Source organism: Mauremys reevesii, unplaced genomic scaffold, assembly GCF_016161935.1.
Source record: "Mauremys reevesii isolate NIE-2019 unplaced genomic scaffold, ASM1616193v1 Contig2, whole genome shotgun sequence".
NCBI classification, from domain to species: Eukaryota; Metazoa; Chordata; order Testudines; family Geoemydidae; genus Mauremys; species Mauremys reevesii.
Window position 1 is genome coordinate 3687363 of NW_024100826.1, and position 26179 is coordinate 3713541.

Genomic DNA, 26179 nt, shown 5'->3' on the forward strand with positions numbered 1-26179 from the left:
GAGAGACTGAGGGAACTGGGCTTATATAGTCTAAAGAAGAGAAGAGTGAGGGGGGATTTGATAGCAACCTTCACCTACCTGAAGGGGGGTTCCAAAGAGGAAGGAGTGAGGCTGTTCTCAGTGGTGGAAGATGACAGAACAAGGAGTAATGGTCTCAAATTGCAGTGGGGAAGGTCTAGGTTGGATATTAGGAAACACTATTTCACCAGGAAGGTGGTGAAACACTGAAATGGTTATCTAGGGAGGTGGTAGAATCTCCATCCTTAGAGGTTTTTAAGGCCTGGCTTGAAAAAGCCCTGGCTGGGATTACTTAGTTGTGGTTGGTCCTGCTTTGAGCAGGGGGTTGGACTACATGACCTCCTGAGGTCTTGTCCAACCCTGATCTTCTATGATTCTATCTGAACGACTTGAATCCTGGCACGGGGGTGTTCTAGGTGAATGGACAGAGATCCTCTAAAGACATTTTGTGAGTCACTCTGGACACCATCAGAATTGGCATAATTTTTTGCAGGATTCATGTAACACAGGTTAATTGAGCTTTGAGATCATAATCAAATGCTAATCAAAATTTGATCTAGAGAGTTTTAAGGGTTAAAGATCAGGTACAATCATATGAGAATCTGAACACAAAAGAACTTAAAGCTTTATATAAAGATAGGGGGATAACTATTAAGAAAGACATCTCAGCTCTGGAACTGAGAACTTTGGTCATGGACTGTGACCAAAAAGCACGGTCTCAGTCTCCCCATGTGCCAGATGCAAAAGCGATCCGAAGGCAGGTCCTGGCATCGGAGAAACTACATGAGCATGAATCGAAGATGGTGGAACTCTGAATGAAGGAGAGGAAAGATGCCATGGAAGCTAAGGCTGAGGAGAAAGCCCACCAAAGGCACCTAGCTGATGCTGAGATGGAGAGGGAAGCTCATCTAAGGTGTATGCAGCAACTGGAAGCTGAGAATGAAGCAAACCAGATACAGGTAGAGGCTAACACATTGCAGCTTCAAATCCTGGACAGGCAAATGGATCCGAAGAAGTGAGCTTTAGCTCACGAAAGCTCATGCTGAAATAAATTTGTTAGTCTCTAAGGTGCCACAAGTACTCCTGTTTTTTTTGCGGATACAGACTAACACGGCTGCTACTCTGAAACCAGCAAATGGATGAGCCACCTCAGCCAGGAGCTCTCTTGATACATTCTGACAGGTTGCAATGCTCAGAATCTTGGATTTATACAACAACTACTTAAGTACTGCATATTAATATTTGCTGCATTTAGTATGTATCATGTTAATGTGTATATCTTGGGTAAGAAATATATTCTAAGCCAAACTTTTCTTGAGCTAAAGATATTTACTGGGTTGCAACAGGCCACCAAGGTTTACAAATGGGTCCTGAGACCAAAAAGGTTGAAAACCATTCTTTTAGCTCAGCCATGGCTCCCAGGGCTTCTAGACTCTTGGCTCCCTGTCAGCTCTAGTATGCTGACAGGGAATCAGGAACCTAGAGGCCCTGGGAACAGTGACTGAGCCAGGAGCCTTACAGGTAGGGAGCTGGGGCTTCCAGAGTTTCCAGCTCTGCGGCAGGGAGCCAGAAGCCGATCCCTCTCTCGAGCTGGTGTTCTCAGGGCTTCCAGGTGCTCAGCTGATGATTTACATTAGTTCAGCAGGAAACACGCACTTCTTAAATATCATTTTGTTTAATTTCAGTTATTCAAATAGATTATAGTAGGAGTCCTGCACTTAGGATGGAAGAATCCCATGTACTGCTACAGACTAGGGACTGAGTGGCTAGGCAGCAGTTCTGCAGAAAAGGACCTAGGGGTTACAGTGGATGAGAAGCTGGATTTGAGTCAACAGTGTGCCCTTGTTGCCAAGAAGACTAACAGCATTTCGGGCTATATAAGTAGGAGCATTGCCAGCAGATCGAGGGATGTGATCGTTCCCCTCTATTCAGCAGTGGTGAGGCATCATCTGGAGTACTGAGTCCAGTTTTGGGCCCCACACTACAAGAAGGATGTGGAAAAACTGGAAAGAGTCCAGCGGAGGGCAACAAAAATGATTAGGGGGCTGGAGCACATGAGTTATGAGGAGAGGCTGAGGGAACTGGGATTGTTTAGTCTGTAGAAGAGAAGAATGAGGGGGGATTTGATAGCTGCTTTCAACTACCTGAAAGGGGGTTCCAAAGAGGATGAATCTAGACTGTTCTCAGTGGTAGCAGATGACAGAACAAGGAGTAATGGTATCAAGTTGCAGTGGGGGAGGTTTAGGTTGGATATTAGGAAAAACTATTTCACCAGGAGGGTGGTGAAGCACTGGAATGGGTTACCTAGGGAGGTGGTGGAATCTCCTTCCTTGGAGGTTTTTAAGATCAGGCTTGACAATGCCCTGGCTGGGATGATTTAGTTGGGGATTGGTCCTGCTTTGAGTAGATGACCTCCTGAGGTCCCTTCCAATCCAGATATTCTATGATTCTATAAGTTTGTCTTACTATAGGATGCATAATTTCAAATTTAATTTTAAATGCATTTATTTTTAAAAGCAAAATATTTTTAATTTAAATAAAAATTCAGTTTAAATTAATCTGATTTAAGTTACAAACAGTGTCTTTGATTCTTTTATTAAAAGAAACATCATTTTTTCTCCACCCTGCTTACTCTCAATATCCAGTGTGAGGAATGAGCCAAAGCAGAACATGACAAAAGGTGTATTTCTGCAGATATTACTTATTTATGTTCCCACTTTCAAGTAAGAAAGTAAGAGCATAAGAATGGCCATACTGGATCAGACCAAAGGTCCATCCAGCCCAGTATCCTGTGTGCTGACAGCAGCCAATGCCAGGTGCCCCAGAGGGAGTGAACCTAACAGGTAATGATCAAGTGATCTCTCTCCTGCCGTCTATCACCACCCTCTGACAAATAGAGGCTAGGGACACTATTCCTTACCCATGTAAAAGTAAAGACTAAAAATAAAGATTTAAGTTTGCATGACAGGGATTTTTTAGTTTACAGGTGAAAAAAATTGCATGAGGAGGTATTTCACCAAATCTTTGATTGGAAGCCAAAAACTCTGGCCATTGAGCTACCAAATTTGGCACATTTACAGAAATACTTGAACAACTTACCCATGAACAGGCTCTGTGCATCTCACGGTTGAGCACTAAATACAGTATTGATTTGTTAAACAGATGTTCTGTGTGTTTGTTCTTTAGTCATGGTTCGTGACCCACCAATTTAATAGTCCAGGTGATGCTCATTAGCCACCACTATGCTGGTTGTGGTGATGGTAGTGGGGAGGTGGTCTCCTGTTTGGGTTCCAATGTATCAATGAAAAGTTGCTCCAATGAGGTCCTTTGTTCATCCAGCCAACCATCAACAACTCAGGTGGTGGCAGAATGAATTCCACATAGTTTACAGTAGTTATAGTATTATCTATTAGTGAATTGCAGTAGTGGTAAAATGCCTTGACGGAGATCAGAGTCTCACTGTGCTAGGCACTGGACATGCTGTTATGGCAGATGCCCCCAGATGGTGCTGTTACAGGTGTCCAAGTTCTTTTTGTTTAGGATATAAAAAGCTTTTTATTTGGGGGAGATGTGTAATGTTTACGTTATGCAGGGTTTTCTGTAAAGGCGGCTTTGGAAAAGAGGGAGCTGCGGGAGTAGCAGGAGAGTTACAGGTACACTTTGAGTGCACCCAGATGCCTTGTCACTGATTTCTTCTCTGATCTGCAAGGCCCTGGACACTTACTATTGCTCAGCAGAGGGGTTGTTAAATAACTGTAATCAAGTGAGGGAAGACTGGTGTGTCTCTCCTCCTCCACCCCCTGTACAACCAGTTGCCACAAATGTAGCCCCTGTATGATTGTTTCAGGATCTCCCTCTCTTCCCCACCCCATTTACTGAGTTTTTTGCCTTTCTCTCTCCTGCAGCTTGTGGGGGTGTGGTGTCTCAGACGCTTGCTGTGGGGATCTTGCCGCTGTTCTCAGAACCAGCCAAAGTCAAACAGTGCTGGAACTGGGTGATATCAAACTAAGATATTCAGGAGTCCAGCTGCTGTGTGAGGAACTGAAACATCCAAACTGCAAATTACAGAGGTTGGGGTAGGTGACATTTGGCCTCCTTTATGCATTTACTTTATGTAAATCAGTGGTTCCCAAACTTTTTGGCATCACGCCCCCTTTTTAATTTTCAAGAAACCCTCACCCCCCACACTTCCCCTTTACCACCACCCCTGATTTTTGTCCCCTGACAACCCCCTCCCAGGACCCCCCCCCAACTACCTCCTCCCGGGACCCCACCTCCTATCCAATGCCCCCTGCTCCCTGACCCCTGACTGCCGCTGCTCCGGGACCTCCTGCCTCTTATCCAACTCCCACTTCCCCTTCTCCCTTACCAGGCCACTCAAAGTGGCAGGACTGGCTTATTGGAAAGCCTAGGAGGTGGGTGGGCACAAACCGTGCTGCTGTGGCGTGGCTGCGGAGGAGGGTGGACAGGAGGGGAGGGGCCGGGGACTAGCCTCCCCGGCCGGGAGCTCAAGGGCTGGGTAGTCTCACGCCCTCCTTGGAATTTCTTCACGCCCCCACAGTGGGGTGCACCCCCCCAGTTTGGGAACCAATTATGTAAATGCTCAACAGGGTGTGTAGCTGGTATCTTCCCTCTGCAGATACGTCTCCTTCCCATCCCATTAAGCCATTGGTTGGGACTGTAGAAGCCATTAATGTGTTGGAAGTTTCTCCTTTGCTGTCTCCTGCCCTATGCTGCTGCATGCACATATCACAGGCAGCAGTTTACTGGAGGGCTGCACACTCCCTTTGTTACACAGTCCAAACCGCACACAGAGCTGGGCCCCTCACTCCCACTACCCACCTCTAGCCATGTCCCAGCTCCAAATTCTACACAATTAGAATAATCAGAGCATTCCTGGTGTTCATGTGGAGTTCTGCACTAGGATAACTTGTGGATAATATGTGTCAAATTACATATTAATATAGAAGTGCATCAAAACCATAAGACTCCCAAATATATATGATTATTTGTCAAGAGATGCATACACAACTGTATTCTAAAACCCAGCATCAACTTGAGTTGATGGGGTAATGTGTGGAGAGGCATAAGCAGCTCCATGATTAAGTTTGCATTCAGATTACAGTTAAATCAGGGCTGAAAACCCTTTATTTTACACTTAAAATTTTGTTAAAAAGAAAAATCTGGTTATTCCTGCCGCTAATCTCAGGAATGATGGACTCAAATGCCCTCTACCATTCTCAGTCAGACCTCAGAGACCCATTACCCTAGAGCATCATGTTGTGACATATACAATGTTGCCACATTGCAGTTTTATCACAAATCTCTTGATATTTGATGTTTTTGTAAAGCCCTAGCTCCCAGAGTCATGTGACAAAGTAAGACTTTCCATTAAAAAAAAAAGCTAAGTTTCTACTCTTGTGGTTACAGAGACAGCCTGAGAGTATGAACCCTAAAATCTGAAAAACCAGAAGACACACAAAAGGAATTTAGTGTATCATTTTTTAAAAAAAAATCTCATGATTTTTAAGACAGTCACACGACTTTACTCAGTTTAAGATTCTGAGGCCTGACTCATGATTTTTAACATTTGGCAACATACAGTGAATGTGTATCTAAGCGCTACATTTTGGCATCAAACTTACTATAAAATAATAACAAAAAAAACCTGTGTGCCATTCTGTCTCCCCCTCTTTTTAATTTTATTTATTCTTTTGTTTTACTCTTTGCTCAGATATTTTCTTCTTTCTCCTGTTCTCTTTGCCAGTCTCTTTTTTTCCTTCAGTCTTTTGCATATCTGTGTTTACTCTGCAGTTTAACCCTTTTCTTTTTCCTGACATTCTCCCCCAAAACTCTCCCTCCATCTTTTCCTTTTTCCTCTCTTTCTGGCTTGCCCTAGAAACTTCTTCTATACTTCATTAATTCTTTCTCTTTTGCCCCTCTATCTTTATTAATTCTCCTCTGTCCCCATATTACTTCCCAGGGTGCCCCTCTTTCCTTTAGGGTCTTTCCCCACTTTCAGTGCTCTTCCTTGGAGGTCTCTCTTGATTTCCTTACTCCATTTTAGCCTTATGTCTTCCATTGAAGATATCATGGGGTCTCTTTCTCTTCACCTTCTCAGGTATCTTCTAATATTTTTAGCCTTTCAATCTTGTGGGGTTCTTCTCTTTGACTTCAGCTTGAATGTCCTCTTTTCTTCACCCTCCCCCCCCAAAAAAATTAGGGTTTATCCCTTCAGATTCCCACAAACACTTTCGAGGTTTTTTCCTCCCCCTGTTCAACCCAGCCTTACAATCTCCGCCCACCCCCATTGCAGGCGCCTCTCTTCCTGCCTCCATAATATTTTGGTCTCTACTAACTCTTACAGAATCTGGGGGGTGCTGCAAGGCATGGGGAGGGGTTCTCTCCCTTGTACAAAATTAGGGGCTTTTTTCCTCTCCCATATGTTGGGGTTCCCCTCCCATTTGGCAGAGTAACAATATTTTTAAGGCAGTTGAGGTGCAGGTGACAGTTCTGGTGGGAGAAATGTCTCCACATGTGCAAGATTTAGCAGCTGGTTGGGGAGGGGACCCATACTTGGGTGTGCAGGGGGCTCACTGTGAAGCCTTGAAGGAGGACAAACAGGTGGTCTGGAGGTGCACATGGTCATAGCCAGCCTGCTGCCATGGTTACCCACTCAGCTGTCTGGCAGCTTTATCAGGAGCCCAGACTCTGCAGGGGGATTAGGGAAACCAGCAGAACTTCTGCTCTTATAACCCCACCAGAGACTCTGAAAGAGGTCCTGCCAACAAGGTCACACAGTTACCTTCCTTTCGGGGGCTCTTCCCTCCCCCAGCCCTGGGGAACCCCCTGCCATTCGGGGTCTTCCTCTCTTTGTCTCACCCCCTTTGGTCCCTGATCTCAGAGGAAGACGGGGGTGATGTAGCCAGTGCTGCATCCTGCCGGGGAGCAGCAGAGCGGTTCGCGAGGGGCAGGATTTATAGATTCATAGATTCTAGGACTGGAAGGGACCTCGAGAGGTCATTGAGTCCAGTCCCCTGCCCTCATGGCAGGACCAAATGTCTAGACCATCCCTGATAGACATTTATCTAACCTACTCTTAAATAACTCTAGAGATGGAGATTCCACAACTTCCCTAGGCAGTTTATTCCAACGTTTAACCACCCTGACAGTTAGGAACTTTTTCCTAATGTCCAACCTAAACCTCCCTTGCTGCAGTTTAAGCCCATTGCTTCTTGTTCTATCCTTAGGGGCTAAGATGAACAAGTTTTCTCCCACCTCCTTATGACACCCTTTTAGATACCTGAAAACTGCTATCATGTCCCCTCTCAGTCTTCTCTTTTCCAAACTAAACAAACCCAATTCTTTCTGCCTTCCTTCATAGGTCATGTTCTCTAGACCTCTAATCATTCTTGTTGCTCTTCTCTGGACCCTCTCCAATTTCTCCACATCTTTCTTGAAATGTGGTGCCCAGAACTGGACACAATACTCCAGCTGAGGCCTGTCCAACGCAGAGTAGGGCGGAAGAATGACTTCTCATATCTTGCTCACAACACACCTGTTAATGCATCCCAGAATCATGTTCGGTTTTTTTTTTGTTTGCAACAGCATCACACTGTTGACTCATATTTAGCTTGTGGTCCACTATAACCCCTAGGTCCCTTTCTGCCATACTCCTTCCTAGACTGTCTCTTCTAATTCTGTATGTGTGAAACTGATTGTTCCTTCCTAAGCGAAGCACTTTGCATTTGTCTTTTTTAAACTTCATCCTGTTTACCTCAGACCATTTCTCCAATTTGTCCAGGTCATTTTGAATTTTGACCCTATCCTCCAAAGCAGTTACAATGCCTCCCAGTTTGGTATCATCTGCAAACTTAACAAACGTACTTTCTATGCCAATATTTAAGTTGTTGATGAAGATATTGAACAGAGCCGGTCCCAAAACAGACCCCTGTGGAACCCCACTTGTTATACATTTCCAGCAGGATTGGGAACCATTAGTAACTACTCTCTGAATATGGTTATCCAGCCAGTTATGCACCCACCTTATAGTAGCCCCATCTAAGTTGAATTTGCCTAGTTTATCGATAAGAATATCATGTGAGATCATATCAAATGCCTTACTAATGTCTAGGTATACCACATCCAGCACTTCTCCCCTATCCATAAGACTTGTCATCCTAACAAAGAAAACTATCAGATTAGTTTGATATGATTTGTTCTTTACAAATCCATGCTGGCTATTCCCTATCACCTTACCACCTTCTAAGTGTTTGCAGATGATTTCCTTAGGGCTTGGCTACACTTGAGAGTTGCAGCGCTGGTGAAGGTTTTCCAGCACTGCAATTTAGTAACTGTCCACACCTGCAAGGCACATCCAGCGCTGCAACTTCCTGGCTGCAGCGCTGGCTGTACACCTGGTCTGCTTGGGGAATAACGAGTGCAGCGCTGGTGATGCAGCGCTGCTCGTCAAGTGTGGCCACACACCAGCGCTGTTATTGGCCTCCAGGGTATTAGGAGATATCCCAGAATTCCTGTTCAGCCACTCTGCTCATCAGTTTGCACTCTACTGCCCTGGCCTCAGGTGACCCGCCCTTTAAATGCCCCAGGAATTTAAAAAATCCCCTTCCTGTTTGCTCAGCCAGGTGTGGAGTGCAATCAGTGAATCTTTCCAGGTGACCATGCCTCCGCGCGCCAAACGAGCCCCAGCATGGAGCAATGGCGAGTTGCTGGCCCTCATTAGTGTTTGGGGGGAGGAATCTGTGCAGTCCCAGCTGCGCTCCAGACGTAGGAATTATGATACCTTTGGCCAGGTAGCAAAGGCCATGCTGGAAAGGGGCCATGACCGGGATGCGCTGCAATTCAGGGTTAAAGTAAAGGAGCTGCGGAGTGCCTATTACAAAGCCCGCAAGGGAAACCGCCGCTCCGGCGCTGGCCCCACGACCTGCCGTTTTTACAGGGAGATGGACGCGATACTTGGGGGTGACCCCACTGCCAATCCGACTACCACAATGGACATTTCTGAGCGGGGTGGGGGACAGGAGAGGAGGAGGAGGAGAGAGGCGGGATCCAGGAAACCGAGACTGAAGGTACTGGGGTGGGGGAAGACACCCCAGAGTCCCAGAAGGCATGCAGCCAGGAGCTCTTCTCAAGCCAGGAGGAAGGTAGCGAATCGCAGCAGCCAGTACTTGGTGAAGGACAAGCAGAGGAGCGGGTTACTGGTAAGCGGCTTTTATTTTCAGGATGGAAATATTTCGGAAGAGGAGGGGGGTTAAGGCTGCATGCATGCATGCCTAGATGTGGAATAGCCCATTGATGTGGTATATCACATCGCGGTAATCTGCTGCGGTAATCTCCTCAAAAGTTTCAGCCAGAGTGTGGGCAATGCACCTGCGCAAGTTTATAGGGAGAGCCATTGTGGTCCTTGTCCCAGTCAGGCTAACGCGTCCGTGCCACTGTGCCGCGAGGGGTGGGGGGACCATTGCTGCATACAGACAAGCTGCATAGGGGCCAGGGCGGAATCCACATTGCTGTAGAAGACCTTCCCGCTCTTCCCTGGTGACCCGCAGCAGCGAGATATCTTCCAGGATTAACTCCTGTGGAAAATGTTGGGAGACTGTTCAGTGCAGATGCCCCCTGTAGCTGTTTGCAGTCCCCAACGCACAGAAACCCCTGCACAGCCCTGAAGCAATCAGTCCCCCTTACTCACCATTTCATGGCTCCTGTTGGGTTATGTGTGCTCTGTTTGGTATGGGAAAAGTATGCTAAAGTGAAGACTGTAAACTCGTTCAGTGTGTGGGAATTACTGTCTGGATGAGATTATGAACAATGCTACCCCTGTTAACTGTTGCCATTTTTGCCTTTCCAAAAGCGACCTTGACTGCTGGACTGCCTGTCTCCTTGACTGCACAGAGACTACAAAACCTCAGAAAGAAGCCGCAAAAAACCAAGGAAGACATGCTGAAAGCGGTTATGGATCAGTCTGCTAGAGAGAGTAAAAACCTGCAGGACTGGAGAGAAAGGGAAAGCAGGATCCGCCAGAGAAACGCAGTGGCCAGGAGGAAAAGCACAAAGCAGCTGCTAAGAATCCTGGCACACCAAGCAGACTCTATCCAGTCACTCGTAGCCATGCAGGCAGAGCACTACCGTGCTGCCCCCCTACCCCCCCATCCCAAAGCTTTTTCCCTTGTGCCCCAATGTCAGCTCCAAACCCCCTTCCCCAGCATCCAGGTTCTTACCTCCACCAGCTGCCTCCAACACCTGTACGTTCACCAACCAGCCCTGAGAACTACGACCCTTACCCTCTGCACTCAACCCCCATCACCATGCAGTATATGCACCCTGAAGTGCAGCAGTCATTGCACAGCACTCCAGACAGGACATATTCAAACCTGTGACTGTACAGTTCACCAACCCACCCCCCTGCCCTTTTAGGTTCCCAAAATGTTGTGTGTCTGTCAAGGAAGTTATTTTCTTTTCAATAAAAGAATTCTTGGCTTTGAAAATAGTCTTTATTATTGCAGAAAGTGAAAGATACCTTAGCCCAGTAAAGAAACAGGCACTGCAAATCATTTTAGGGAAAATTGAATCCTACTAACAGTGTAACCACTGCACTTCACTCCCGTGCAAGGCAGTAAACCTTACTGTTGGCTTTCAGCCTCAAATTCCTCCCTGAAGGCATCCCTAATCCTTGTAGCCCTGTGCTTGGCCTCTCTAGTAGCCCTGCTCTCTGGCTGTGCAAATTCAGCCTCCAGGACTTGAACCTCGGTGGTCCATGCCTGACTGAATGTTTCACCCTTCCCTTCACAAATATTATGGAGGGTACAGCATGCGGATATAACTGCGGGGATGCTGCTTTCCCCCAAGTCTAGCTTCCCATATAGAGACCTCCAGCGGGCTTTTAAACGGCCAAAAGCACACTCCACAGTCATTCAGCACCGGCTCAGCCTGTAGTTGAACCGGTCCTTGCTCCTGTCAAGCTTCCCTGTATAGGGTTTCATGAGCCAAGGCAGTAACGGGTAAGCGGGGTCTCCAAGGATCACAATGGGCATTTCGACGTCCCCTACTGTGATCTTCCTGTCTGGGAAAAAAGTCCCTGCCTGCATCTTCCTGAACAGGCCACTGTTCCGAAAGATGCATGCATCAAGCACCTTTCCAGGCCAGCCTGTGTTAATGTCAATGAAACGCCCACGGTGATCCACAAGCGCCTGGAGAACCATAGAGAAATACCCCTTCCAATTAACGTACTCTGATGCTAGGTGGGGGGGTGCCAGAATAGGAATATGCGTCCCATCTATCGCCCCTCCACAGTTAGGGAAACCCATTTGTGCAAAGCCATTCACAATGTCCTGCACGTTCCCCAGAGTAACGGTTCTTCTTAGCAGGATGCGATTAATGGCCCCACAAACTTGCATCAACACGATTCCAACAGTCGACTTTCCCACTCCAAACTGGTTCCCGACTGACCGGTAGCTGTCTGGAGTTGCCAGCTGCCAGATTGCAATAGCCACCCACTTTTCCACCGTCAGGGCAGCTCTCAATCTTGTGTCCTTGCACCGCAGGGTGGGGGCGAGCTCAGCACACAGTCCCATGAAAGTGGCTTTTCTCATCCGAAAGTTCTGCAGCCACTGCTCATCATCCCAGACTTCCATGACGATGTGATCCCACCACTCAGTGCTTGTTTCCCGAGCCCAAAAGCGGCGTTCCACAGTGCTGAGCATTTCCGTGAATGCCACAAGCAATGTAGTGTCACATGCGTCAGGCGACTCGCTATTATCGTCGAACTCCTCACTGTCACTTTGGAGCTGAAGGAATAGCTCAACTGCCAAACGTGATGTGCTGGCGACACTCATCAGCACAGTCCTCAGCAGCTCAGGCTCCATTTCCCACAGAAATCGCGCTTCACAGAGAGAGAGTAAAACACAGCAAGAGACTCACAATGGCGCCAGACGTGGCCGGAAAAACTGTGACTGCTGGGATGTGAAGCGATGCACCACGGGGCGTTGGGACAGGAAGCAGAATGACCCGCACCCTTCCGTCCCCTTCCCACAACCCACAGCGCCAAAATGGGATGAGGTGCTCTGTGGGATAGCTGTCCACAATGCACCTCTCAATACAGTGCTGCAAATGCTGCAAGTGTGGCCACAATGCAGCGCTGTTAGCTGTCAGTGTGGCCACACACCAGCGCTGTCCCTACACAGCTGTACGACCAGTGCTGTAACTCCCAGCGCTGCAACTGTCAAGTGTAGCCAAGTCCTTAGTTACTTGCTCCATTATCTTCCCTGGCACAGAAGTTAAACTAACTGGTCTGTAGTTTCCTGGGTTGTTTTTATTTCCCTTTTTGTAGATGGGCACTATGTTTGCCATTTTCCAGTGTTCTGGAATCTCTGGAAAAATGGGTAAACATTGAGGTGGCAAAATTTGCAGATGATACAAAACTATTCAAGATAGTTTTCCAGAGTAGTGAAAATTTTACTGGTGAAATATTCCCAGTCGACAGCCCGGGAGAGAGAAGATTGTGAAAAAGACTGTACAGTATGGAATGGGCAGCACTGGCTTCCCCAGTGCACCATTCTCTGCTCCCATGGACGGTCTTATGGGTTCGGGGTGGATACACACCGATAATGGAATGAAATCTCTCTTGCATAGTTGAGTTTTCTTCTTAGTTTGATGCGGGAGAAGGAACAGGAACATCTGGACCCACCTAGCTTCCAAGGGAACAATCTATCTTGATGCTGTTTGACCTGCAATTCATTGTGGCCCTTTAGGTGGAGATCAGTGGATATTCTCGAGGAAGCTGCTTTATGACTCTGCTAAAGAACTATCTTCTGAGAAGGACAGGCTGGTCCTCCCACTGTCTCCACTCACTCATGGTAAATTATAGAGATTTGTAGCCATAGGTTGTACAGGATGATAAGATACTGCATGTGAACATGGGAGAGAGAGAGATGTTTTACTTAGTATTCATTAGGCTCCTTTCCTTTGGAGGTGGAAGCTTTTCCAAACTCAGTTGCTGCCTCTGCTTCCCCACTGCAGAACTCCAGTTGTAGGCTGTGCAAGAAACCAGAGCAGGCATGAATGTCTCACCCATCGTTTTAATTCAGCTCTCGCTGCTTAACATTGCTCTTCGTTCATATCTCCTCAGTTAATATAAAGTGAAACATTGTTAACATAATCTTACTGATTTCAACAAAAATGCTGGTTATTGAATGTAATCAGAGTTTATTCCTAGTTTGTGGGATCTTTTTTAACTGACTTATTATAAATCGCATAGCTCCTGGTTTAGTTATGGAAAGGTGCTAGAGTGCTAATATGAGGCTTAAATCTACCACTCCAAGCACCCCCCGCCATAGATCAGATGGCTGTGGGGACACCTGGCCTTTTAGTTTCATAAGAAGAAAGTTATAGTTGCAATTGCTGACTTTACATTGTTTGTGGTTGGCATTTCTAAAATGCTGATTTGGGGGAAAAAACCCAAACATTTGCAATTGTCAATTGCTTTGAAGCAAGCAGCCTTTGGAAATTCCAAAACGCTCACCTCCTTCTTTTTAAAGTAATTCTTTTTCTCTGCCATTGTCATTCAGTTCACTTTCTCGAAATAGCTACAGTATTAGTGGGATTCACCTAGAGATGAGATGTTTTCACTTTACTAGCAATTTTGGCTCTTTCTACCGGAAAAAGATTCTTGAATTAATTTCTTTTCTATCCCACATTACATCACAGTTAGAAGGGAACACGGCATTTGAAAGTGTTCTGGATATTGCGTTGTTACAACAAGGTAAGAGTTGATGATGTTTTAGGATCAGTTCTGAAACCTGTAAATGATAACGGATATTAATATTCCATTTTGTGGAAAAAATCCTTTATTTTTCAATAGTCTGTTTAATATAATGGTTTTTTTTCTTCTTGATGTTTTCTGGAGGTTTTCTATTATGGTGAAACTTGATTAGTCCAAACAGGACAACTGAAACGTGTGTATGTGTGCGCGCGCGCACATGCATTTTAATTTTTCACATTGATAAGGTAAAGAATTGTAGAAATCTAGTACCATAATAACCACCTTACTAGGAAATGGGGCTTCCAGATGAGTGTGACTTTATGCTTCCATTTCCATATGGAAATTTTGATTCCTATCTTTGATGTTTCTTAGTCTCATGGAGAAATGCAAGAACTTTGTTACTGGTGACCTTGTTCATAACCATAGATGGGCAAATCTGAAAAAAAACTAGGAGCTGTAATAAAAAGCAGCCAAAGAAGACCAGTTTGTGCAGAAGATGCATATCTCAGGGAAATGACTGAATATTCATGCAAATATATTGTTTACCGTGTTTTTATTTTTTATTTGCAAGACTTTAACCCAAAATGATCTCAAAGTATTAAAGTGCTCGAATGAAAAGTCCACCAGCTATTTCAGTTTATACCAGCTCAGGAACTGGCTCCACAACTTTACCTTTAAAGAGATTTTGGGTAGGAGCCCATGTAGAGAGATGGTTGGGTGGGTCTGGCTGTATTTTGCATTGACTGAGCTGGCCAGTGGACTGGTCGTGCCATTTTGTTAGAGATATTGTTTCTACTCATCAGTTAAAGGCAGGTTAAGCTGTCACAAACATCATGGGATTTTAGACCCTGCTTTCAACTTCCCGATTTCAGTGCATTCAAAATCTCATACTGAATAGTTCAGTAAAAGAGGATGTGTGTTTTCTTCTTTGAGTTCATGTATTTTTATAATTTGGTGTGAACTTTACTAATCTCTTTGCCTTGAAGATCCTCTCCTTTAGGGAGTGCAGAAGGTTCAAATACACTGAGTATTACCTTCCCTTGCTTCTTGCTCTGCTAGCTGGAAAGATGATTAAATCTGATAGTAACAAATAGCCTGACCCAAAGTGCACTGAAATCAATGGAAAAACTCCACTTGGCGTCAATCTGTTTTGGATCAGACCCCCTACGGTGAGTGGGAACACTACATTCCTTGGAAATAGATGAAAATTGCCCTCCTCCCACAAAAACAAACAAATCTCTTTTGCATTGAACTTTTCCATAGAAATGTCAGCATTTTTACAACAAATAAAATAAAATAACAAAAATCAATACAAATATTGTTATTAGGGAGTCCTAGCAATGTAGGGTGGAAGGGACCTCATGGAGTCAAGTCAGGGTCCCCATGCTGGGGCAAGACCAAGTAACACCAAGTAAACATCCCGATGGGTGTTTCTCTGACCTGTTCTCAAACACCTTCAACACGGAGCAGTCCACATGTTGATCTGTCTAGCTGAAGTTCCTCAGGCTTCCATTCTCCTTTATAGGCCAGACTACATCTCCCAGTTGTTCCATTTCAAAACCAAAATACTTCAGATTTCAGCCAAAATAGACCAGCACCAAAATAGTTTGGATTTGGGGTTTTATTCATAAAAGCTCAACACTTTCCAAGGGGATGGGTGGGAATTTTGACCAGCTCGACATAAAAACCCTCTATTAACAAGGGGTGATGATTTACCAAGGGTCGTGGTGGATATTCAGTTTATGGACAATTTTTAATTCAAGATTGGATTATTTTTTAAAAGATATGCTCTACTTTACAATGAAAACTATTGGAAAAAAATTATGACCTGTGTTATACAAGCAATTGGACTAGATTGGGGCTGTTGAATGTATTGTCTGCGAACACCTTGGGATCCACAGACTGTATCTAAGGGGTCCTCCAAAGGTGGTTGTTACCATAGAACACTGCTTTGCAACCTGTGGGTCGTGGATTCCTAGGGGTCCACAGATTGTCTACGATTTCCACCTCCATTCAAAATTTTGGATTCATCCACAAATGAGAAAAAAATCCACTGGTCTAGATAATGAAAATGGTTCCTTTGGGCTTTGGAAACTCTGACGAAATTGAATTTCCGTTATTTCGGCATCTCTTAAGAGATAACACGAGTCTCCACTGTACATCAGATTTATTGTTGTGGTACCCATTGCTTCTATCCCTTCCTCTGCCTCTTCCTTGACACAGAGCACAGTGATAGGAGAAATGGCTCCCGGAAATTGCACCAGAGTGACTGGCTTCATTTTCCGGGGAATCACTGACAGTCTAAAGCTGCAAAACATCCTCTTTGTGTTCTTCTTTGCCATTTATTTCTGCACGCTGGTGGGGAATGTCTGGATGATTGTGCTGATTAGCGTTGACTCCCAACTCCACAGCTCCATGTACTTTTTCCTCAGTCACTCTTAGATGTTGTCTCCTCCTCTGTGATTGCCCCCAAGGCGATGCTCAGTTCCCTAGTGACGAGTAAATACATTTGTTTCCCTGGGTGTGTGGTTCAGTTTTCCTCTTCTCCTTCTGTGCCAGAAATGAGCTTTGCCTCCTGGCTGTGACGGCCTACGATCACTTTGTGGCCATCTGCAACCCATTGCTTTTTTATGTCATCCTGTCCAAGAGAGTCTGCTTCCAGCTGGTGGCTGGCTCTTCCCTAAGTGCCTGTGTCAACACCACTGTGCATACGTGTACTGTATTCAGTCTGTCCTTCGGCCACTCCAATGTCCTCGATCATTTCTTCTGCGATATTCGCCCACTCCAAGAAATCTCCTGCTCTGACTTTCGCATCAATAAGCGAGTGCATTTCCTCTTTGCAGCCATAGAAATCATAGGCACCATTTTCACCATCCTCATCCCCTTCATTTACATCATCTTTGCCATCCTGAGGATCCGCTCCACGGCAGGAAGGCACAAAGCCTTCTCCACTTGCGCCTGCCACCTGACTGTCGTTTCCTTCTTATATGGGACCCTGATCTTTACATATTTATGACCCTCATCTGGCAGCTCAGTGGAATGGGAGAAAATCTTGGCCATGTCCGATACCCTTGTGATCCCCATGATGAACTCCCTGATCTACAGTTTGAGGAACAAGGGGGTGAAGGACGCCCTGAGGAGGACAATACACCAGAAAATTATTCCTCACTGTATGTAAATATGGGGACTGGTTTTTCTGATCAGTACTGGAGTGCAGATATGAGCTAGTTCTCACTCATTAAGTAATTGTGCAGAAATTTCTGCAAATCATCGTATGATTTACAGGAGAAAACAAAATGGAAATGGAACTTGAGCCCGATAATGAAGGAAGGTACCATGTTCCTTGAAAAACAGTGTCCAGTAACTGTGTTACAGCTTCTCCTTTATGCACTGATATGTGATTTCTTCAATATAGACACCTGCCCCTGCTTGTTCCATTACCTTCTGAACTATGTTGCTTAACTTAGAGCTGATATAAAGAGGAGATGCTCAGACTGTAATTATTTCCGTTTGCCACCACTATTATCTCAGTTCCCACAGCCCCCACCTGAAATCCCTGTACAATTAAATAAAGGGAGGTGCACATGGAGAGGTGTTTTTATAGCTAGATAGTGAGACAGGTGGTTCTGTTTGGGGACAGAGAGGTAGACACTAAACAGATGGATATTTGTCTCTGTGGCTAGATAGACAGAGACATGGTTATGTCTGGGGCTAGACAGACAGAAACACGTCATTAGACACACACAGGAGAAAGGAAGGGTGCCAGAGGTTACTGCACTCGCCTAAGACTTGAGGGGTCTGAGTTTAAATTCCACCCCCGCTGCAGACTTCCTTTGTGATCTTGAGCAAATCACATTGGGATTTATGTGGCCTAAATACTTTTAAAACCCCTGGGTTTAGTCTTCCTTTGCCTCTGTTTGCCACTTGTAATATGGAGGTAAGAGAAGGAGTGTTGTAAGCAGGCTTGCCATCTCCTTATGAACTTGCTGCCGCAATGTACCAGTTCTGTGGGATGCTTTGCTGGGTACAGGTTGTTATCCCACAGTGTTCATCTTAGGCAACTTTTGTGAGCCGCGCCCGGCCTGCTTGATAATACCTGCCAGTCACTTTGCAGACCAGCCATGACCTCTGTCTTTTCACTTAGGGTGACCCCTTCACACACCTCAATGCTCTCGAGTGGGATATCCCTATTGCATTGAGGCCTCAGATCAGGAACAGGGACTGTCTTACAATCCTCTTCACAGAATAGCCTCTTGACAATGGCTTCACTGTTGTGATGCACTTTTAAGCTGTTTATATGCACAGTCCGAAATGCGTCCCTGCTGTGGGGCCTGTGTACATTGCAGGTAACAGCGTGACTACCACCTCAGAAGGCCCCTCCCATCAGTTTTACAATTTGTATTTTTCCATGAGGAATAACACCAGCAGCAGATTCCCTGCATCAAACGATCGCTCACAAGGAGAGCGGAGCCCCGTTTATCCCATCGAGTTGGGACCAGGGCCGGATTGGTTAACCAAAACGTCGGATAATTGGATGAATGGGAACGTGCCAGGCTGCAGCACCATCTAGGGACCATAGGAAAGATCGCCCACTTCTGGACCGATGTGCGCTGGTTGTTGGGTTAATATGGAGAACCGGATACTGGAGGGTCAGATAAACAGGGTTCTACTGTATTGTGATCATCCCATTCTTTCCGAGCTGCTTGGCTTCTAGTGAGGCTTTGCGTCACTATTCCAATCATGGATTTAGGGAAACCTAATTTACGCTCCTCCCTGTGAAAGGGAAAGGAAAAGTGAAGTGCTTCAGTAAGATCAACGTCACCAGAATGAAATGGTTCCATTTTTTGTTTCAAAAGGACATTTGGCTTCATAAGTTTATTTTATTTTGGATGAGATTGTGCCTTTCATGGTTTGTGGCACACAAGCAGACAAGTTAAAGAAAATATAAAATACTCTTGCTGGATGTTCGCAAAGTCTCGCTAATTTGTTTCTTAGGAGCCAGAACAACAACACGTAAGAACCCAAAAGTCAGAGGGAGAGAACGCAGGCTACTGCCTATAACAGAGAGGTACAACTCACAGGGGACCTGCTGACTGGCTGCTGCTATGCCCCGATTGTGTGCTGCCCTACTGAGCTCCCCAGCATGCAAGCACGCCCAGGAACCCTGCCCAACATTTAAAGTCACAGTATTCAATTTTAACACAACCACAAATGCACCAGAGCATCAATATTTTCTGTTTAACGAGGTCTTTCCTTTTTTGGAACCCTTGTTTCTAAACATGCCATGTGGGATTTGAATCAAATTTCAGCAACTACTTAACATGTGGGTGGAATCATCATTAATGTGTATTCTGGGTAGTTATGTTGTTGGCTTCTTTAGGAAATTTGAGGAAACAGGAACACTGGCAAAGCCTCACCCCCCAAACACACATACACACCACACATTTGCTGCCCACTGGTGCTGCCTGAGCAGTAGCCTTGTGACATCAGAGATAACCCACCACTCAGCACTCCCTGCCTCCGGTCCATTTTCATACTTGGGGAGAATGACTAGCACCCTGGCTGCCATGGCAACAGCTCCCTTTGACAGCTGATTGCCCCCTTGTTACCAGAACATCATCACAGACAGGAAGTTTGTAATGAAACAGGGCCAGAGCTGGATGACCAGGACAGCCCCTGCTGTGCTCAGTGGGGTTTGTGCTGCGGTACGGTTCTGTGTTCCTTTGCAAAGGGCAGGTGCTTGCTACTTTCCTCAGTAAGGCCTAGGTGAAAACAAGATGCAAAATTCCAACTCTTTTTCTTGGATATTGTTTCTCTGGTTCTTGCACATTCAGGGTTACAGCTGAGAACTTTCACTGACCCTGCAGTTGCATAAAATGAGTTTTATTTTAATGCAGTTTAATTTAATGACTTTCAATACTCTGATCAGCACAGCACTGAGTGGTGAAACGGGGATTTTCATCAAGATAACAATGGCAATAAAATATAGACTGAACCAACGCATGAGTAAGAACTTCATTGTTTAAACAGCTTGTAGAGGTGTGGACTCATCCCCGCAGCGCCTCCTGCTGGTGACTTCTGCTAATTAGCTCATTCCAGCTCCAGAGCGCTCGCTGCAGGCTGGTGATCTGCCTGTCCTCTGGCCGGTGCCACTTTAGCAGGGGTGCTGCCCCCTGGCAGTAACCCCTCAGTCTCAGGGTCTCCCCTCCTTGGGGAACCTCCAACCCACTATTCCCACCTCGCATCAGTATATGGCTACTGCCAGTCATCATCTAGCCCTGCACCCTGGGGCAGGCTGCAGTATCAGCCACTCAGCACTGGCAAGGAGGGTCTGGACCTACTGTCTTGGCCTACCCCTGGGCTGCCCTCTGCAACCCCCAGGACCTGTTGGCCTTATGCAAGGTCACAGCCTGGGGCTTTCCAGGCTGGAGATCCCCAGCTCCTCTGCCTGTCCCCAGCCCTGCTCCACTCAGGTATCCTGTCTCTAGCTCCCTGCAGCCAGGCCCTTCTCTCTCTACAGACAGAGAAAGACTTATCCTTCCAGCTTCCCCTGCCTTCGTATAAGGCCCTGTTGCTCAGTTTGGGGCATGGCCCCAGCTGCAGCCACTTCCCCCAATCAGCCAGGGTTTTACCTTGCCCAGCCCAGCCCTCTGCAAGGCTTTTCTACCCCCTTCCAGGCTGGAGCGGGGGGTCACCAGGTTACACAGCACAGAGATAAAAGATTTTCTTTCTATTAAAAAAAAAAGGAAATTAACAAACAAAAACCCTTCATTTAACGTTACTGACATTTGCTTTCATCAATAAAATCATTAGGAAATACAAAGTCAAGGCTTTTAAACAGGATGGAAAGGTTACAAAGTGAAGCATTCTCAGGTTAGCAAATGTCCAAAGAAGTGTTGCCCTGGCACCCTCAATTCAGTCCTCTTGTGCATTTGCAGGATGATGTAGACTTTAATGACATGATCCCATAGTATTTTTTCCCACAGGACCCCTTCCTTATTCAGCGCACAGGGTTTTCTGCTATGGGGCTGGGTATTGAAGGAGTCTGTTGCCTGTAGGATCCCTGCCTCATTTCAACGTTGCACAGGCAATGCTCATTCTGGTATTTCCTAACTTGAGAGTGCTTCACTTTGCAGCCTTTTAGGTCTCTGTGCATTTCCTAATGTTTATAGCTTGCTTTACTGAGGAGAACATTCTTCATGACAAAGGGCTTGGTTATTTATCTGGTCAGTGTCACTAGTGTGCGCTTTACAAGACAGAGAAAGTAAGGACACTCCCTGATACAAAGCCCCTATGATCTAAGGAAGACTGACACATACAAAGAAAGCAGGAGATGTAAGAACTAGGACGTTCTTTCTTTCTTCTGATGAATAGACATTTATTTATTATGAATTATTATGATGATTAAAGAAAGGGTGGTGGATTGGGGAACTTGTGTGGTGAGGAGGTTCTATGCAGAAGTTTCCATTGTTTGGCACATGCAGCTGATCTGAAGTGCCGCACAGTGCTAAGTTTTGGGTAGCAAGCACCCTCACAATGGCAAAGAGCCTTTTCAGAACTCTGATGCAATCTTCTCTTGATGCTCATCATCTATGGTGGCCTTTAACCTTAGGCTCATCTCAAGCTCTTTCCACCTATGGAATGCTCTCTGGTGATTTGCTGCCCTCTCATTGCATACCACATTTCTATCCAGATTTTTCCAGTCCTTTGTTCCTGTAGAACACAGTGTGGCTGGAACATTAGACTGGAGGAGTTTGCAACAAAAACAGTATGCAGCATTCTGGGTTTTGAGTACATAAGCCATGGCCTCTCCACCTTGTCACCATTGGGGATTTCACACCAGGAATGTGTTGGATGGAAACTTCTATTTTCATTGTCTTTGGGGAACATGAAGTTTTTCACTTGCTGTGGCCCAGGCAGTACAAGGAAGTCCCTCAGGCTACTGCTCAAGTGGGTCCAGAGTCCTGGATCATCTAGATTTAAGGAACTAAACTCAGCAGCAGCTGTTTCTTGTGCCTCCACCACGCTCTTCTCTGATCTACACTTTTCTTCAGGAATGTGCATGGTTACATCCATTTGAGATGAAGATATGGATGCTGCAGTAGCTGCCAGGTCACCTGCACTCTGACTACCTGGAAGATCAGGCATCTCCTCACCACTCACATCCTCACTGGGGCCGGAAGGCTCACCTTGAACATTTGTGTCTATGTATCTCAGGAGAGTGTCATTCCTGCGTAGACAGAAAAGCTTCCTTTGCTTTCTTTTTCTGAATGCTGCCTCAGAGGGGCCTTTTCTTCTTTCACTCATGACTGCTGTTCTGTGCCAGCTAGAGTGGCAGGGGACAAATAAGCAGGCTGGTAGCAGGGTCTGAATGAGGGAAGATACCAGCATCTTAAGGGCCTACTCGGCTCCTACTACTTCAGTTGACTGCCTGTTCTCCTCAAGCGGGTTCAGGGAAGCAGCAGGAAATAGGAAGCAAAACAGGCTAAAAATCCCCATGGTTCTTTCCCACTAGACAGACATCCAAAAAGAAAAAGGCTTTCAGACAATTATTTCCTTACGCTCTGACGGGGTGAAATTCAGCCCTGTGCAGCCAGCCAGGGCAAGGTCTGTGCATCACAGCGGGGTTAAGTGGCACTTCACTGACCAGGTGCTGGGAGACTTCGGAGGCACAGTTTTCCTCCTGGATTGGAACAGCCGGCTGGAATCCTGTGAGGTATAGAGCAGAGAGAGGTTAGGGCAACAACGTTCACCTCAGAGGCTGAGCTTCTACAGACTTTTGGGATGTTCCCATCTGAGGAGGAGGATTTTGGCCAGCCCAAGCTCAGAGCTTTCAGTCACTTCAACCAGTGATTCTCTGGCACAGTTGATCTAAAGCAGCTGAACTTTTCAGGCCTTGCCCCCATCTCCGACCCCCCTCCCACCTCGCATTGCCCTCTAACAGCCCTCTCCCTTCTCTCGATCACTGCCAAGCCCAAATACAGAGCCTAGCCCACGATCCTCCTCTCTTAGACCCTCTCCTCACACGACCCTCCCCTACCTTTGAGAGGCTGATCCCTGTGCCCTTTACCCAGTTCCTGGAAACATCATGGCTCCTCAGGACAACTGGGCAGTGGGTGGTTCCAACCTCTGTGTGGGGTGCGTGGTTTTCCGTCTAAGCATCACTGAGAGCCAGCACGTCTCGATTTCACAGGATGAGTGAAGTCTAGGAAGCGCTGCACTTCTTGAGGACTTCCAACTTCGCCCCATTTATCAATGGCTTCCACCTTATTTGCATCAATGGTAACATCTTCTGGGGAGAGGATGTACCCCCAAAACTCTGTGGAGAGTTGGCTGGAGGTTCTGCTTTTCCAATTCTGTGTTGAGACCATGCTGCCGAAACCTCTCCAGGTTTGATGTGCTGCGTGTGCTGCTCTGGGTTCTCCAAAAAGAGACGTATTTCACCCGAATAGATGACACTGTCCCCAAATACATCACTGATGAAGTGTTTCAAGGTCAGGGGACCCTTAGTTAGCTCAACTAGCATATCAGACCGTTAAAATGTCCATCGTCTGTTTTGAAATCTGTCTTCAATTTGTCTCTTGCCCAAACGAGGGTTAGATTGGAAATCCTTGCAGATGAAGTTTGATGAAACCCTTTGCAGATTTCCTGTGAGCCAACAATTGTGGGATTCGCAGCAGAGGGTCATGGTTTCAAATGATCACTTTGTTCAGGAGCTGATTGTCTAAAGAGAGGCGTAGCAGAGTCCCACATTTCTTCTTCCCAAAAGGGCCTGCTCTTAGGACCGGTTTTCATGACTGCATGCAGGGAGATCCACTAATTCTGGTCCCAACAATGCATAAATACAGGGAAAAGCAGCTTTCAACCAAGGTGGTAGGTCAATAGGGCAGTCATAGTCCCGGTGCAGAGGTAACGAGTCCACATTTCTTTCCACATTATCCATGTAATCTTGGTATTTATCAGGAATGCCACCATCAATCAAACCCTAACCTCCCTTGACCCTCCCAAGCCCTACCTGTTGACCCCTTAGTCTCTCCCACCTGTCACCAGAAGTCCCGCCCCATGGGGGGGTTAACTCCGGGGTCAAGGTGGCCACATGACTGGAAGCAAGGTGTGTCATGTGATCCCTCTAAGAACTCCTCCCACCACTCCCTACCAATCAGGATGGGTTTCATCCCAGAAGGACCATCCTGAGAGGAGATTTGACCAGTCAGGGTGAGTTCTGAGGTGGGGTGACCCATCCAGAAGTGGGTCGTGTGACCTCTAAGAACTCCTCCGACCGCCATCTACCAGTTAGGATGGGTTTGACCCGATAGGACTGCCCTAAGAGGAGATTTTGACCAATCAGGAGAATTCCGGGCAGGGTGACCCGTCCGAAGTGGGCCGTATGACCCCACTAAGAACTCCTCCCAAGGCCCTCTGCCAATCAGAGTGCAGCACCATTACCCTTAAGTCCCAGCGCCGGACAGATGAGGCCATCTCTTACCAAGGACACATGGTTTAGAAATCGTGGGAAGGCTGCTGAGAGGAAACCTGGACTCCTTCACCATCCCCGTGAGAACTTCAGACTGTCTTCATCCCAAGGGTCTTTGACTATCCACGGAGAAAGCGCTACATCAGCGACAGTGCCGAGGAGGAGGAGGAGGAGGAGTGACTGAGGAGCCTCTGCCCAGCCATTGATGGAGAAACGGAACCAGAACCCCAAACCCAACTGCTTGTGAGACACCCCAATGAACATGGTGACCTCTCTTTGTCCACCCACTTAGAGGTGGAATGCGATTGAGGCTGGGGGGAGTCACCGGTGGACAAGGTGAATGGTAAAGACGTCACACAGGTAAATGAATGATTAAGAAGCAATCGCTTCTTAACGGGTAAGGAACCAGGAGTTGTGTAAATCTAAAAACAAACACTGTGGCGCTTACACTGTTTCTGTTCTGAAAATCTCTCAACAGCTCGACAATGCCTTTCTAGACTGCCTGGAAGCCCTGGACAGCGTTGCATCAAGCAGGGAAGATGAACTGGGCCCACCTCGGTTTTGCTCAATGCCGATACAAATTGTTGAAGAAGACTCTGAGGATGATGGCCATGAGGGTTTCGGAGGAGGCTTGGCATAGAACTAACTGAGCCAGTGCCACGTCGTGAGCGTAAAAAAGTCACGCAGACTATTGTACTCATTGCTGTTTATGCTGCCCTTAAGCACTGCCTGAGGGAAAAGCTTTGTGAAGATTGCGAGGGCCGTGTCATAGATGCGCCAGGCCAACAGCCCCACAACTGAGTGTCTTGGACTTCAGTGGATATAAACCACAAGCTCTGGGGCCTATGTGCTGAGCTGGGTTTGGAAAGCTGATTAAACACCGTGATTGCCAGAGGTTCTGCTGTGCAATGTCTGTGCCTAAGCCAAGAACATTTAGTGCATGGGGGGACCTTGTTCAATGCTGTGCAGTTGAGTGGAGCCCCTGACTGTGTTTTAAAGAAAATAACCTGCTTACAGCTGGAGTGGAAAAATTGGAGGCACCTTCTGGTTCATTTTCTTTAAAACACAGTCAGGGTCTCCACTCACTCACTTGCACAGCATTTCTCCAGTTATGGCAATCATGTGAACAAGGACCCACAAATTGTGGGGGTTTTGCTATAAAACCTGTTGAAAAATCTCTATTCAGGGGTAAGCCAGTTCGCTGGTCCCCACCCCCAGCATGCTCGTAATAAAGGGGCCTCGTGTGATTCTGATCCAAACACAACGCGGGGTCATTTATCCACGGCACGGCGTGATATTGGCCATCTAGTCTGCACAAAAAGTTACAGATTCCTGCTTAAGGAAAAGACTATTTGTAAGGAATCTAAAAGGATTCAGCTAGAGAATGGTGAGGGACAAACATGATAGAAAACTTGGTAGCTGTAAATAATAAAATAAACCCTATTGAAAAGGGCTTTGTGACTATCTGTGTTTCTGTTCAAAGGCCTTTGGCCCTTAAATGAGCTAAAAGTGTTAATGAAGCATCTTGGCTTGGTTTCAAGGAGCTGTATGTCTTTAAATAAAAATCAATTGTTTGTGAGAAGCTAGCGCTTGTGGGTTTTGAGTGTAAAGTGACCCATTTACAGCAAAAAGCTGAAATGTATGTTGTGGGTGGGGAAAATCCTAAGAAATGTGCTTACAGTAAAACAAGCAGGCTGATCAGAGCTGTGTTTGAGTACAATACAGTTGACTTATCCTGTTGAACTGAGTGGGTTTAACCCCCTCACTGAATAGCCAGGGTGATCATGATTACTTACCCTTGTTGCCATAGGGTTAAATTTGATGGGGGTGTGGGGGTGGATGGTGAGTTCTGATTAATATGAAATGAAATAAAACCTCAGGAATTCGCAGATGCTATTGGACAGTTTCAA

The 26179-nt window shown here is 46.3% G+C and overlaps 1 pseudogene; it reads left to right on the plus strand.

Annotated features, from left to right (window-relative positions):
- The first annotated feature begins 833 nt into the window (after positions 1–833).
- On the plus strand, positions 834–16973 carry LOC120393402 (annotated as a pseudogene).
- Positions 16974–26179: the final 9206 nt, after the last annotated feature.